This window comes from Cibotium barometz, chromosome 62, assembly GCF_041138505.1.
Source record: "Cibotium barometz isolate CiBa-2024 chromosome 62, ASM4113850v1, whole genome shotgun sequence".
In the NCBI taxonomy this organism is placed as follows: domain Eukaryota; kingdom Viridiplantae; phylum Streptophyta; class Polypodiopsida; order Cyatheales; family Cibotiaceae; genus Cibotium; species Cibotium barometz.
The window spans coordinates 19,146,431-19,158,435 of record NC_141107.1 but is presented as its reverse complement, the minus strand read 5'-3'; positions in this window follow the sequence as shown (position 1 = coordinate 19,158,435).

The window sequence follows — 12,005 nt, the reverse complement described above, 5'->3', positions numbered from 1 at the left end:
TTATAAAAATTTTACCATAGCTCCGCTGCTATGACTGATAAATCTCAATTTTTCTAAGGGATAAAGCTTATCATTAAGAAAATAAATAAAATGATCTCTAATTGGATCATTAATCCATAATGGATTGAATCATCAATAAACATAAACTAAAAGCATAGAAAAAAGCCATTAATTTGGCCTCAAGCATAGCTTAATCTTGGGTTAAGGAAAAGCTTTATGAAAAGCTTGATTTGGATTGAGAATGGGTCATGAGTATGACCATTTCTTGAGTGAGAGAGAGAAATTACATAAAAACCATTAGAATTTAAACATAAATGAAAATTAACTTCAATAGCATTTATTAAATTATGTAACTCTTCACTACTATTCACCAATTAACTTCAATAGCATTTAAAAAACCATACCAATTAAGCTTCTCAAGCTTGAGAGGGGTTGAGAAGAGAGAAACATTGAGAAATTATAGAAAAGATCAATATTCACTAATTACCTTACAAATTGCTTGATTCTTTGTTCACGGTAGAGGCCCCCAACCAATCAATTGGTTAAATATGTTGATGGAGCCACTAATGGGGATTGAAGAAAGAGGGAAGCTCCAAAAACTAGTGAATTATTAAATGAATTCACAGTTCTTGGCTTAGGTGGAGTAGAGTAACGATGCATAAACACTATCTATTTTTCAACAAGGGGGAGGCTTCTATTTATAGGAAAAATTGAGCTCCTAACCAAACAAACTGATTCTAGAATTTTCTAAATCAGTTTGGTCAATATTTGACCATTTTTAGGTCAGTTAAGCTAACTTTTTGGAACTAGACTTGAATGAGGAGAGAGGAGAGATGAAATATCTCAATTTTTATGAGTTTAAAACTCATTCAAGCATGTGAAATATGCACCTCCTTTAAAGAACTCCCCTTCCTTACATATGTGTCATAATGGAATCATTTTAATATTGCTCATAGTTTTTTTACTAATAAACCTTGTACATTTTCAACTCTTCATCTTATGTGAAATATGCACCTCCTTTAAAGAACTCCCCTTCCTTACATATGTGTCATAATGGAATCATTTTAATATTGCTCATAGTTTTTTACTAATAAACCTTGTACATTTTCAACTCTTCATCTTATGTGAAATATGCACCTCCTTTAAAGAACTCCCCTTCCTTACATATGTGTCATAATGGAATCATTTTAATATTGCTCATAGTTTTTTACTAATAAACCTTGTACATTTTCAACTCTTCATCTTATGTGAGCATTTACTCATTTTTGGATACCCAAAATATCTCATATTTTTAATATTGCTCATAGTTTTTTACTAATAAACCTTGTACATTTTCAACTCTTCATCTTATGTGAGCATTTACTCATTTTTGGGTATCTTCTTTTACAAAATGGATTTATCTCCTCCCTACACATGGATTGATGCTATTGGCCCATAGGAACCTTAATTGGACCATAATCCAAAAATTTCTTAAAATCTAGACCCTTAGGCTAAGGTCCTTTATACCCATTTCCAATTAATTTCAATTGCACATTGGAAAGTTCTTTTTGAATTTCTGTTTCAGGGAAACTTATTTTAATAAGATGAGTTATTTTTCTATCTAAAAATATTCATAATCTGAATATTCTCTCTCTAGAATATTTTCTCTCTCTAGGTTAAAACAGTTAGAAACAAGGTCTTTATATTTCTGAAGAGGGATTGATTACAGGGGAAGATACTGGACATCAAAAGGGGGGAGGAATCTTACAGTTGGGGCTGATGTGAGTGGAAGTGTGGTTGCACAGAATGCAGGTCAGCAATCACAATCTTTGAGTGGACCAGGAGAGTCCTCATCTAGTGGGTCTGTTGATAGACCATGGAGTGGCAGGCTGCGTCATAATACCAGTCTTGCAAATGTGATTACTACATCACGTAAAGGAAAAGAGAAAGTGGTTGAGCCCCTTGGTATACCTGACATTTCTGCAGGGCATTCTCATGTTGATGGAGAGTCTAGTGGCTCAGATATGAGCCTTGATGAGGAGCTTGGGATCCCAGCTATGAGAACACCTGGTGTAAAGAAGGCTATGGAAGCCATGAATGAAAAGCTGCGAAGATCTGGGAGAGTGCGAAATCCTATGCAGAGATTTACCTATGATGGTTAAGTGGCACATCACTATGCATATATGGCAAAGGTTGTGCAGGTTGTTGAGCCCACATGCATTGATGAGGCTGTTGGAAATGTGTGTTGGGAGAAAGCTATGGATGAGGAGATGGATGCACTATATGGAAATGAAACTTGGGACTTAGTGCAATTGCCTGAAGGCAAGAAAGCCATTGGATGCAAGTGGGTGTACAAAGTTAAACATAACAGTGATGGAAGCATAAACAGGTACAAGGCTAGATTGGTAGCCAAAGGATATGCACAGACATATGGGATTGATTATGAGGAAACTTTCAGCCCAGTTGCCAAGATGGCAACGGTGAGAGTTGTGATAGCAGTGGTTGCGTCAAAGCAATGGTCTTTACATCAGATGGATGTAAAGAATGCATTCTTGCATGGGGATTTGCAAGAAGAGGTGTATATGTTGCAGCCACCTGGTTATGAGGATGTGGGTCACCCCGAGTATGTTTGCAGGTTGAAGAAAGCCTTGTATGGCTTAAAGCAAGCACCAAGAGCATGGTCTGACAAGATTTATGAATATCTTGTCACTATTGGCTTTCATGTAGCCAATGCAGATTTCTCATTGTATGTGAGACATGGTGATAGAGGAGTTGTGCTTGTTGTCATCTATGTAGATGACTTGATCATTACGGGGGACCATGATGCAGAGATCTTTGATGTAAAGATCTTGCTAAGACAGAAGTTTGAGATGAAGGATCTGGGGGAGCTCAGATATTTCTTGGGCATTGAGGTGATTAGGTCACCACATGGTATTGGATTACTGCAGAGACAGTATGGCTTGGACATGTTGTCCAAGTATGGTATGACAGGCTGTAAGCCTATTTCTGTGCCATTGGATCAAAATAGCAAGTTGAGTGCAGATTCAGGAGAGATCTTAGAGGATCCTACTATGTACAGGAGCATAGTAGGAAGTTTGATCTACATGACGATCACCAGACCAGATTTGAGCTATGCTGTTGGGTTGGTGAGTCAGTTTATGTAGGTTCCACGGAAACCGCATTTGGATACAGTGAGACGCATACTGAGGTATGTGAAGTCTACTTTGCATTGTGGACTATTCTATGAGACTGGGACAGAGATATGTGTACATGGGTACACAGATGCTGATTGGGCTGGTAGTATCTCAGATAGAAGATCTACTAGTGGATTCATGTTTTCTTTGGGGAGTGCTGCTGTGACTTGGAGCAGCAAGAAGCAGCCTACGGTTGCTCTATCGAGTACAGAGGCTGAGTACAGAGGAGCTGCTATGGCAGCATGTGAGGTAGCTTGGTTGAGAAAGCTACTTGCAGATTTGGGTCTATCAGTGGATAGACAAGTTGTCATTTTTTGTGACAACATTAGCAGTATACAGTTGGCCAGGAACCCAGTCTTTCATGCTTGTACGAAGCACATAGAGGTCCACTACCACTTCGTCAGAGAGAAGGTCTTGGCTGGAGATCTTGACCTTGTTTATGTCAGCACACAGAGGATCAGGTAGCTGACATCTTCACCAAAGCATTGGGTACAGAGAAGCTCCGCAGATTCAGGGCTTCGCTTGGTGTACATGAGATGGAGTTGAGCTCGAGGGGGAGTGTTGAGATATCGAGCTCGTCTAGTGAGGCGGTGGCCACTGATGACCCGCCTGGGGGATAGGCCCCACACTTACACCACTGGCATGGTTGGTGAGATCATGGGAGATATGCGGCCAGTGGGATGACAGGCTGTGTGACAGCCATTCTAGAGACTGGCATAGTTATAGCGCCAGCTCATTTAGTCGGGTTCACATTATAGAGAACCCGTGTATGTATTTGGTTGAGTACCTTTCATATTGTGTGTACTCTTATTCTTGTATATGGTGTGTTGAGTGTTGAGTAGAGAAGAAGAAGATTTTCAGCCTCTCACCTTATGTGTTCTCTATTAGGGTTTTGTGAGTGTGTGTGTGTGCTTGCAAGAGCTCAAGCTCTCTTCCCCCCTGCATCTTTACACACTGATGACCCGCCTGGGGGATAGGCCCCACACTTACACCACTGGCATGGTTGGTGAGATCATGGGTGATCTGCAGCCAGTGGGTGGATGATATGTGGCCAATGATATGTGGCCCCAATGGGATGACAGGCGGTGTGACAGCCATTCTAGAGACTGGCATAGCTATAGCGCCAGCTCATTTTAGTTGGGTTCACACTATAGAGAACCCTACTATGTATTTGGTTGAGTACCTTTCATATTGTGTGTACTCTTATCTTTGTATATGGTGTGTTGAGTGTTGAGTGTTGAGTGAAGAAGAAGAAGATTTTCAGCCTCTCACCTTGTGTGTTCTCTTTTAGGGTTTTGTGAGTGTGTGTGTGCTTGTTGCAAGAGCTCAAGCTCTTTCCTCCCCAGTATCTTTTCATGGTATCAGAGCCTGGTTCATGCTAAGGGGGCTGAGCTGCAAGCAAGAGAGTGGTACAAGGGTAAGAGCTTCAACTACTCTTCCCTATTTGTGTTGGCGACTACACCCTTGTCGAGAGCTCTACGGGAGGCATCGGCAAACGATCTCTGATTGAGGAGCTTTCTTCGCGGGAGTAAAGCTATAGGGAAACTATACTGTCCTATCAAACAAATTTTTTTGGGACTGAAAACGCGTTTCGGGCACGTCAGGACCTCTGTTTTTCAGAAAACAGGCGATTTCGAGCACTATGGGTAAGTCATCAATTCTCTGCAGCCTTCTAAGAAAGAGGACAAGGTAGAGGAGGCCGTGGACGCGGCCAAGGAGGTGGCCGAATAGGTAATCAGAATTATGGCCAGCAGTAGCAGCAACAACAGTCCTAGAATTCACAACAACAACAACAACACGTAGGTGGAAGAGGCCAATTCAGAGGTAGGGGGAGTCAAAGAGGTCGTGGAAATTGGCAAAGACAGTATAATGATACACGTGGATGCTTTTATTGTGGTAAGCCTGGACATGTGCAGGCAGATTATTATAAGAAGTAGGCTGACATGCAAAATGGGAAATTGCAGCAAAACAACTATGCATCCTCGAGCACAAACAATGAGGATAATGAAAGGTTGTTTGTTATGCAACATGTCGTTTTAATGCCATGTCTGAAAATGTTGAAGCAGCACATAAAGATGATGTATGGTACGTTGATTCAGGTGCTTCGAACCACATGACAAGTCATGGGGCATGGTTCAAGGAGATGAAAAACCTTGAAAGACCAGGTTTTGTGGAAATAGGGGATGACACTGCTCATCCAATTGCCCATGTTGGAGATGTGCCATTGTCTAATGCAGGATGGCAAAGTGAAGTACCTTGCAGATGTACTTCATGTTTTGAACATAACAAAGAATTTGGTTTCAATTGGCTAGATGATTGAGCAGGGTTTGCAGGTTTGGTTTAATCCTGATAGTTGTTATGTTGAAGACTTTAAAGACAAGTGCAGGTTGGTTGCAAAAGGCAACAGAATGGGCATAATGTTTACATTGGATGTAAACATGCCTAAAGTGAGTGTTGAAATGTTTGCAAATTGTAAGATTCCTCCCCCAACCCCTTTTTTGATGTCTAGTATCTTCCCCTGTAATCAACCCTCTTCAGAAATATAAAGACCTTGTTTCTATCTGTTTTAGCCTAGAGAGAGAAAAATATTCTAGAGAGAGAATATTCAGATTTTGAATATTTTTGGATAGAAAAATATCTCTTATAATTCAGATGAGTTCCCCTGAAATAGAAATTCAAAAAGAATTTTCCAATGTGCAATTGGAATTAATTGGAAATAGGTATAAAGAACCTTAGTCTAAGGGTCTAGATTTTCAGAAATCTTTAGACTATGGTCCAATTAAGGTTCCTATGGGCCAATAGCATCAATCCATGTGTAGGGAAGAGATAAATCCAAATTTGTAAAAAAGAAGATACCCAAAAATGAGTAAATGCTCACATAAGGTGAAGAGTTGAAAATGTACAAGGTTTATTAGTAAAAAACTACGAGCAATATTAAAAATATGAGATATTTTGGGTATCCAAAAATGAGTAAATGCTCACATAAGATGAAGAGTTGAAAATGTACAAGGTTTATTAGTAAAAAACTATGAGCAATATTAAAATGATGCCATTATGACACATATGTAAGGAAGGGGAATTCTTTAAAGGAGGTGCATATTTCACATAAGATGAAGAGTTGAAAATGTACAAGGTTTATTAGTAAAAAACTATGAGCAATATTAAAATGATTCCATTATGACACATATGTAAGGAAGGGGAATTCTTTAAAGGAGGTGCATATTTCACATAAGATGAAGAGTTGAAAATGTACAAGGTTTATTAGTAAAAAAAAACTATGAGCAATATTAAAATGATTCCATTATGACACATATGTAAGGAAGGGGAGTTCTTTAAAGGAGGTGCATAATTCACATGCTTGAATGAGTTTTAAACTCATAAAAATTGAGATATTTCATCTCTCCTCTCTCCTCATTCAAGTCTAGTTCCAAAAAGTTAGCTTAACTAACCTAAAAATGGTCAAATATTGACCAAACTGATTTAGAAAATTCTAGAATCAGTTTGTTTGGTTAGGAGCTCAATTTTTCCTATAAATAGAAGTCTCCCCCTTGTTGAAAAATAGTTAGTGTTCATGCATCGTTACTCTACTCCACCTAAGCCAAGAACTGTGAATTCATTTAATAATTCACTAGTTTTTGGAGCTTCCCTCTTTCTTCAATCCCCATTAGTGGCTCCATCAACATACTTAACCAATTGATTGGTTGGGGGCCTCTACCGTGAACAAAGAATCAAGCAAGTTGTAAGGTAATTAGTGAATATTGATCTTTCTATAATTTCTCAATGTTTCTCTCTTCTCAACCCCTCTCAAGCTTGAGAAGTTTAATTGGTATGGTTTTTTTTAAATACTATTGAAGTTTGAATAGTAGTGAAGAGTTACATAAGTTAATAAATGCTATTGAAGTTAATTTTCATTTATGTTTAAATTCTAATGATTTTTATGTAAATTCTCTCTCTCACTCAAGAAATGGTCATACTCATGACCCGTTCTCAATCCAAATCAAGCTTTTCATAAAGCTTTTCCTTAACCCAAGCTTAAGCTATGCTTGAGGCCAATTTAATGGCTTTTTTCTATGCTTTTAGTTTATGCATATTGATGATTCAATCCACTATAGATTAATGATCCAATTAGAGATCATTTTAATTATTTCCTTAATGATAAGCTTTATCCCTTAGAAAAAATTGAGATTTATCAGTCATAGCAGCGGAGCTATGGCAAAATTTTTATAAAAATTATGCATAAAATAATTTCATTCAAAGCATAAAAAGAGGACTTCCTACCATATTCTAGGAATTATCATCCTAGATTAATTGAAAGAATTTCATTATAATCATGGAGAAATTGAATTTTAATATCATGCATAAAGGATAATTTTTTTATATCAAAAGTGTTACTTTTATCATTTTTAATTTTCATGCATAGAAGTATGCATAAAGGAAAAAAATTTTATATCAAAAGTGTTACTTTTATCATTTTTTAATTTTTCATGCATAGAAGTATGCATAAAGGAAAATTTTTATATCAAAAGTGATACTTTTATCATTTTTAATTTTCATGCATAGAAGTATGCATAAAGGATAATTTTTTTATATTAAAAGTGTTATTTTTATCATTTTTAATTTTCATGCATAGAAGGATGCATAAAGGAAAATTTTTTATATCAAAAGTGTTACTTTTATCATTTTTAATTTTCATGCATAGAAGTATGCATAAAGGATAATTTTTTTATATCAAAAGTGTTACTTTTATCATATTGGATTTCATGCATAGAGGTATGCATAAAAGTTGAATATTTTATTATAAAAGTGTTACTTTTAGCATAATTGAATTTCATGCATAGAGGTATGCATAAAAGATATGGGAAGTGATAAGATATGATAAGATGCATGTGGATGTGGATGTGAATGTATGAATGTGGATGTATGGATGTGAATGTGGATGTGGATGTGGATGTATGGATGTGGATGTGGATGTATGAATGTGGATGTATGGATGTGAATGTGGATGTGGATGTGGATGTATGAATGTGGATGTATGGATGTATGAATGTGGATGTATGGATGTGAATGAGGATGTAGATGTGGATGCATGGATGTAAATGTGGATGTGGATGTATGGATGTATGCATGTAGATGTGGATGCATGAATGTGGATGTATGGATGTGAATGAGGATATAGATGTGGATGTATGGATGTGAATGTACATGTAGATAAAGATGTATATATGTGAATGGGAATGTGGATGTGGATGTATGTATGCATGTGGATGTGGATATGGATGTGTATGTATGAATGTGGATATGGGATGTGGATGTATAAATGAGGATGTGAAAATGGAGATAAGCATGTAGATGTGGATGTATGGATGTGAATGTGGATGTGGATGTGGATGTATGGATGTGAATGAGGATGTGGATGTGGATGCATGGATGTAAATGTGGATGTGTATGTATGGATGTAGGCATGTAGATGTGGATGCATGAATGTGGATGTATGGATGTGAATGAGGATATAGATGTGGATGTATGGATGTGAATCTGCATGTAGATATGGATGTATAGATGTGAATGAGAATGTGGATGTGGATGTGGATGTATGTATGTATGTATGTGGATGTGGATGTATGAATGAGGACGTGATAATGAATGTATGCATGTGGATGTGGATATGGATGTGTATGTATGAATGCGGATATGGATGTGGATATGGATGTGTATGTATGAATGTGGATATGGGATGTGGATGTATAAATGAGGATGTGAAAATGGAGATAAGCATGTAGATGTGGATGTATGGATGTGAATGTGGATGTGGATGTGGATGTATGGATGTGGATATGGATGTGAATATATGATATGTGATGTGAAGGAATCTGAAGTGAAGAGATGGAAAATGATATGATTGGATGAGTACACATATAAATGAAATGTGGAATAAGTAATGTGGATTGCATGAGGGATAATGTGGAAAAATGAGAGTTAATATAGAAATTGTATTTGTAAACTGTTTGTAAATGCTGTTTGTAAATGGCTGTTTTATGTCAAGAATGCTGGAAAAGCATTTTGACCGTCTTGTGATTAAGGTCGTGGAGACCTAACTGATAAAGTTGCAACTGCTGACGGAGAGTCAATGGAGGACGTCTCGCGTAGCAAGGTCGGCCGAGGTCTTGACCAGCCTCGGTTCGATTAAAATGGTGAGCTTCCGGTACGGTGGATGAGGGACCAAGGAAGCGGCCTATGAGTGAAGCGCTAGGTCACCTGCGAAGGATCCTAGAGGGTGCTGACCATACGGTGCTCGGGCTCTGGGTCGCCCAGGATACCCACGCGTGCGTCGAGGAAGATATTGAAACAAGGAGTAAGAGTTGTTTTCTTGAACCGGGCATGGATCTGGTTGACTGACCTTGCTGGTCCTCAACGGATGAGTCCATGGCTTTTTTATATGGATCTGTTGGTTGATCTTGCTGATCTTCAACGAGAGTCCATCTTGATAAGTGATTATATTGTTGAGTATTATGGGCTAGGAACTATTGAAACGGCCCCTGTGTGGACAGGTGGTGAGCGTTCTAGTTGCCAATGATGCCATAGATACTCTGATGAAGGAATGATGGGAAATTATGAATCAATTGGATAATTTGGGAGATTGTGATCAGTGGTACTATGGTTTCATTAAAGGATTGTTTTAAAGTTAGCTGATGCTAAGAAAAAGGCAATTTTCATATTGGGTGTGTAAGTGGTGTGGCTAGTTTTATGTTTGCATGAACTTCCGGCTAGGGGGCCTCGGAACTCTTTTCCTTGGTACCCGGGACAAAACCTAACCAAATTCCAAATTGGATCCCATCACTACAGTGGTTGGGCGGTTGGCTAACCCATGGGATCGGATGGGGTTAGGCTGGACTGATGGATCCGTAAATCGAGACTCAATTTCTGTTATTACGATAGATAAAGTAAATCCCGGATAGTAATTGTTCTATGGATAGGAATCAACGGCTGTGCCTCCTTGGTGGGGAAAAAAGCGTTGATCCCAATGATCCAAGTGCAAGTTTCTTCCTTGATCTGACCAAGTATCTTTATAGATGCAGTCGGATCTGTTTGATCAGTAAGAGTTTTGACTACGTTAGAGTAAAAATTATCCTGGTGGAATCGCCCGTGCTTTCCGGATAAGGGAAGTTTTTCCGGGTCTGGTTTTGGAAAAACCGACGGATTAGTCTTTTGTCCGGATATCCGTGGACGAGGCCCCGAGTGTGGGACCCTGCCTCGCGCAAGAAGTGCTACTTCCGCTGCTAGTACCCCGAATCCGTTGCGCGGTGGGAACAGGGATCTCACAGTTGGTATCAGAGCATTTGGTTAATAAAGATCAACTGAGAAGACAAATATGTCAAAAATTTATCAAGAAGCACAAAAAGGTTGTAATTGTGTGATATAATTCATACAATTTGATATTCAAACTGAAATTCGTAATTTGGTAATTGGGTCTTCAGATGGAAGTACCGCAATTATATAGAATCCCTGACTTGCTTGAGGCCTAGACATGATGGTATTTACCTTATAATTCCAAGAGCCACGACTACCCGTATATACCGAGAGTATACTGCAGCTCTTTACTGACAGTATATACGAGTAAATCTAAGACTTGAAATTATAAGCGTTAATGCTATCCAGATGATGAATTCGAATGTGGTTGATATGATTTTTAATTCTGTTTGAGAATTGATGAATTGAATTGGATTCTGATTGAAAATTCTGATTGAAAAATGATGATTTCTGAAATTAGTTGAAATATAAAAATCTGAACAAAACCACAATGAGGATGAATGGGAAGAGTCCCAGTGATGATATTCATAACTGGAATGATGATAATGAATTCAGTAAATCACTATGAGATTAGTGGGTTGTGCTGTCAAATTGTTACTGTTAACACTTGATCAGTAGATCAAGTTAAGGGATGACAAATTGAGAACTTGCTTGACTGAAATTCCCGTGGAGGAATGTTCAGAAGGAAATTTTTCGGTCTAATGGACCATTATCATGTTAAAGATATGAATGATATGATCTGAATATTAATGATGAGTTCTATATAAGGGATATTTATCCCAGTGTTCTGCTAGGGTTGACCAGAATATAAGGAACCCCAAAATAAAATTGGATGTTAAGAAAAAGAGTTGTCCTCTACCTTGCAAGATGAGGACATCTCGCACTTTTTAAGTGGGGTAGAATGTAAGATTCCTCCCCAGCCTTCGAGGTATACAGGAGTAAGAATCTCCCTTTCTGATCTTATAATTATTCCCTCTCTAAAATAAAAGAAATTTCTGTTTAACAAAGGAAGACCCTTTTCCTAGAATACTTCTCAAGAGTCCCACCTGTTTTAAGGATTCAGAACAATGAGTTCAGAAGTGAGAATCGATGTTTTGGATATCAAGGTTTTGGTCTTCATTCGAGTACGGCCCAAAAGAAGTTCTTTATCTCTTGGGGAGTATATGAAGTTATCCCCCAGATATTGTGAGCCTTATATCTGAATTCAATGAAAGTAGGTGACTTAGCCTACAAGCTTCTTTTATCTCTTCATCTCAAAATTCTTAATGCCTTCTATAGAAAAATGTGTCAAACCCAAATCATGGAAAGACGGTAAAACTTCAGTGGCAAGTTACCGTTGGCTTCTAAGTTACGCTAGCTCCTTCCTTTATATAAGTCGTAACTTTTACTTGTCGCTCACAGTAATCTTACTTCCATCGATCTCCTTTCTTTCTTAATCTCCTTCATGGCTTGGCAACAAGAACTAGTTTTATCCCTAATGATTTCTCACCTTCAAGACGCAAGGGAGTCTGTGAAGAAAGATTT